The following is a 4,948-nucleotide window of genomic DNA, read 5'->3' as shown; positions in this document are numbered from 1 at the left end:
CCTATTGCATAGAATTATGTGGATTAAATGAGCTAATAATGTGTTAAGCATTTAGAACAGTACCTGGCACGTAGTTAGAGCTTAGTCAAGTCAAGCTTGGCTGTGCAGTTGAAGGTTTTTTTGTTCTAGGTGGGGAATAGACAGCGGAGCCAGCAGCATAGAAAGACCATTGCTGTGGCAAAGTAGGGAGCTGACTTCTTACGGGTGTGTGTGTGTGTGTGTGTGTGTGTGTGTGTGTGTGTGTGTGTGTGGTTTCAAATTAGTGTGGAAGCCAGAGGTCATCCTTGGGTATTATGGGTATCATTCCCTAGATCTAGATGTACCTTTTTTTTTTTTTTTTTTTTTTTTTTTTGAAACAGAGCACCTCACTGGCCTGGACCTTGCCTAGTAGGCTGTACCTTTTAACCAGCAGGCCCCAGGAGTCCGACTCTCTCTGCCTCACTAGCGCTAGGATAGCAAGCTCGTGCCACCATGCCTGGCTTTTAAATGTAGGTTCTGAGGATCGAACTCAGGTCCTCATGTTTATAAGGCAAGCACTTTACCAACTGGCCCATCCCCTCAGTCCAAGGGATTTATTTTCCCAGGGCCAGAGTCTGGAGACAAGGTGAAGCTTCCTATATCTTCATTCATTTGCCTTTTCTTCAGGTGGCCTGGTGTCAAGGTTCACAGAGTGGGGGCCTTTGACAAGCCAGATCAGAATCATCTGAGTGTGCAATATAAATTCTTTATCCTTGCCCAAAGGTTCTCGGTCAGGCACTCTAGAGTTTGGGCCCAGCAATTTGTGTTTGAATAAAGCCTCTGAGACACTCTGATCCTTGCTAAGTTGGAAAATAGCTGTCTAGTTTCTTGAGGGCACTGGGAAAGAAAACTTTAGCAACGCTTGCCTCATGACCTCTACCACATTTAGCATCTACTGGTGTAGTAGGAGGCAGGCTCTGGATAGTGCCGGCAACAGCCTTGTTAGCTGGCAGGGACCTTGTTAGGATCCAGCCTGCTTACTTAGCACAGCCAAGCCAAACCTCAGCTCTCCTCCTGGCATACTGCCAACAGGACACCACAAACCACCCCTGCCATGCATATGCTAAGGAGCCAGAGCTAGGGCTATGCTAAGTGGGTTTTTTTTTTTTTTTTTTTTTTCCAGAACAACTGTGAGCTGCAAGGCTCCAGGGCACCTCTCATCACATTGAGAAATGAGGGAGGCCAGTCTCTCTGGGCCCTTTCTAAGTAGATGCACATCTGGATTGTGTGAGTCTGCCTGCACACACCCAAAGACAGCCCGTGGCCAGCAGAATGTATCACACCAATGCCTCTGAAAAGCTTGTGGCTGGTCTGGCTTTTATTACTGATGTGCAGCCACCTCTGGGATGAAACTCCGCAGCTGGAGAGAATTTGAGACCATCCATCTAGATTTTCCAGCTTCACCCGTTTGTGCGTTAGTACAAGTTTGTATACTCGGGAATGGTGGGAAATAGGAAGAGTATATCTCCTCATACATACCTACCCTCAACCCTTCCCTAAGGAACATTCTAGAAGGACAAGAGCCATTGCTCCTACAAATGCCTACTGTTCCAAATAGAATGGTCTATATCAATAGGAAGGTACCCACCAGATGTGATGTCAGGGGTCAGGAAATGAGTGGGCATGCCTGAGAGAGGAGGCCTGGAAGACTGAGCAGAGGAATCTCAGGAGACAGAGAAAAGATATCTTAAGTAAAGGGGATTGAAAACATACGAGGAAGAGGAAATAGTACACAGAGGGAGGAAGGAGTGATCGATCTACATTGCCCAGAACCTAGGCTGTAAGCAGAGGAATGGAGGAAATTGGGTCTTCAAGGATAGATTAGAATGCTTTCACCTGGACAAGGAGTTTGGACGACATTCTCTGGGAGTCAGGAGTAAGTCTGATAAGAAATGGGATGGATGTTGAAATTGAAGTTGATGTCACTAAATATCCTTGGCAGGAGTCTTGCTCAGAGACCATTGCTCCAGGAAGCAGCAGAAACAAAGAAAAACCAGGAAGTTTGCATCTGTAAGTGTATGGCTGTGGAAGATGGGTGGAAGCCAATGGGTAAAGGGGAGGGCTTCTAAATGGAAGATTGCGTGATAGAGAATGCATCAAAAATCTCCAGTGGGGCTTGGAATGTAGATCAGTTGCTGGAATGCTTGTCTTACATTCATGAAGCCCAGTACCACACATACTAGGTTTGGTGTCATATGCTTATTCCCACTACTGAGAGGTAGATGTAGGATTGAGAGTTCAAGGTCATCCTCAATACATACAGAGTTGGAGGCAGACCTAGGCTACATGAATCTCTATTTTAAATCAATCAATCAATCAAACAAACAAACAAACAAAAAACACTCTCTAGAGATTTAGAGAAACCAAGACTGGTAACTGAGTGAATTTTCCTGCAATTCTGGTCCACAATCTTCAAGACTTACCAGGAAAGACATTCGTCTCTCAGCAGGTGAACACCAGAGGTCCTCAGTATCACATGCCAGCCAGGCTGGAAACATCTCAACCATTCCAGAGAGTACTGGCAAGGGGTTGGGCCATGGGCTTGGTTCTGAGTCACAAGAGTCCCAACCACCTACTGAGTCATTCACAAGAGCTGTCGTTTCCTGTGAGGTTTCCTAACCAGTTACCCACCCTGACAAATGGCTGGTAGCTTTGCAAGATCTGAAGGGAGCCGCACAGGCCACCATGCCATACCTCCGGGCAAACTCAAGTTGTAGATCTCGAAGTGCAGTGTAGAAATTGCCTCTGTGCTCTTCCCAGAGAAGCTTGGTCCTGAGTGATGCCACATAATCACGTGAGACTCACCGGTTACTTGGTGTCCTGTCTCTGAATACATCAGATGAAAGGGAAGCTTCTTTAGAAAGTCTCAGAGTGACCAAGGCCTGGCCTCAACTCCAAGAGAGTCTACAGAAACGTGCCTTCCCCATCCTACTGCTTGCTTTCGTGTCCTGGTGGGAACAGAACTGGGTTCAGGTGTGCTAATGTCACCTTTGTCCCTCACGCCTTTACTACTGCTTTCTCCAGCAGTTTCATCAAGCCCTCACCTTCTCCAGGGTTAATCTTGGAAAACGTCAGAACACCTCACAGAGGGAAACACTGATATTTCAAGGTGAATTCAAAACACACTTGTAATGCAGTTGTCTCTCTCCCTGTGGTTTGATTTTTTTTATTTATCACATTTATTTATTTATTTATTTATTTATTTATTTATTTATTTATTTATTTATTTTGTGTGTGTGTGTGTGTGTGTGTGTGTGTGTGTGTGTGTGTGTGAGAGAGAGAGAGAGAGAGAGAGAGAGAGAGAGAGAGAGAGAGAGCCCTGTATTATAACATTGACTTCCAGACTTTCGTTTACATGCAACTGGAGCACCAAGTCAATGCAGTAGTTTCTCAGGGCTCCCTGGCCTTGAGTTTATTAGACAGAAATGAATATTTAGCTAGTGTACTCAGCCACTGTGCAGAGTCTGAGCTAACTCTATCACAAGGCAGAAGAGTATAGAGAGGAAGCTGAGAACCTCCTCAGGCTGCGTCTCATCTTCTGTTTAGTTCTGGAGTCCTTGTAGGGGCTGGAGGCTAAGAAGGCGTTCTCCTGCAGAAGCCTCCGTGTGGGGAGAGGTACTTTTGGCACTGTGAAAGTCTCTCTGAAGCATTAAGTCTTGGCATCAGGTGTGTGAATTTGGGTGTCAGCGCCTATTTCTGGAGGCCAAACCAGGCCGCTGGATGAGGAGAGGAATCAAATGCTGAAGACATGAAGGATTCCTGGAGTCTGAGAGAGCTTTAGCTCGGGAAGATGGAGCTCAGGAAGATTTAGCTCAGGAAGATGGAGCTCAGGAAGATTTAGCTCAGGAAGATGGAGCTCCTCTCCTCTGCTCTCTCTTGGAGCTGGAGGTTGGGAAACCCTCTTCTCAGGGAGCCACAGAAGGAGCAAGGGGAAGAGCGCAGGGAGGGTCAGGTGCAGGTGACAGGTGATGGGGGTCGGATGGAGGCCTGTATGATGCCCCTTCCTGTCTAGGTCAGGGTCTCTAGGTCCCTGGACAGTTGGCAGTTCACCTCATGTGCACTTGGGTCTACCTGGCCTCGCTCATCGACTTGGAACTGTCTGTTACTGCGGTCAGACACACTGTCTCATGGGGGAAGAACTGAGTCCTGCAAGTCATCCTCTGACTTACACACATGCACAGCAGACATGCATGCATACATATGCACACTCTGCCACACAAGCAGGGGCACAGAGTAAATTAATTAAATATGGTTTAATATTTTAAAAGTATGTGAATTTCTGGCATGCATTTGTATGGGGTGAGTCCCTCTTACAGCTTTGTGAAGATGGAGCAGCCATACCTCTTACCACAACCTGGTCTTAGGAATTACTCTTTAACCTGACTTAAACCTTATGCAAGACCTTGAGGACCCAACCGAGGCTCATGTGAGGCTATTTCATGTCTGTATATCCTGTCTGAATCTCTCAGAGTCAGCCAGTAGACTAGGGCCTGGACTCGGAGATGAACAGGTGGCCATCTCTCTTCAAGGAACAGATGATCTCAACAGGCTGCGAGGAGGTGATGACAGTCAAGCCATGCCACTGTAGAGTTGGATCCCCTGTCAACAGAGGAAGGCGAGAGGGAGAAGGTGGCCTGCGTTCTTGGAGGACTGCGGGTGTCTTAAGTTCTCTGTGAATGAAGCACCACTGTGAGATTGTCTCATCTACTCCACCAAGGGGCAGGATGAGCTCACGTCTAGAAGTATTCATGGAAGCTAGGTGATCTAGGGCTCATCTGGCACCTCAGCTCCCCAGGTGATTACCTTCACTGTCTCATGCTCATGGTGGGTCCCTTTGTCACTGAACACTTGGTGGCAGGTCATTTCCCTTCTCTCCATGTGTTGGGAAGGAAAGAAGTACATAGAAAGGATCTGTGACCCTGTCTTATTC

The 4,948-nt window shown here is 47.0% G+C and overlaps 1 long non-coding RNA gene across 1 annotated transcript; it reads left to right on the top strand.

The window, feature by feature from the left end:
• Positions 1-342: 342 nt before the first annotated feature.
• Positions 343-2,005, top strand: LOC114691855. The gene is made up of 2 exons (XR_003734284.1): positions 343-1,432; positions 1,961-2,005. It is a non-coding gene; the product is annotated as an uncharacterized LOC114691855 (long non-coding RNA).
• The last annotated feature ends 2,943 nt before the right edge of the window (positions 2,006-4,948 follow it).

Source organism: Peromyscus leucopus, chromosome 7 (genome assembly GCF_004664715.2).
Source record: "Peromyscus leucopus breed LL Stock chromosome 7, UCI_PerLeu_2.1, whole genome shotgun sequence".
Taxonomy (NCBI): Eukaryota; Metazoa; Chordata; class Mammalia; order Rodentia; family Cricetidae; genus Peromyscus; species Peromyscus leucopus.
The sequence above is the reverse complement of the archived record's forward strand: the minus strand, read 5'-3'. Positions and strand labels throughout refer to the sequence as shown.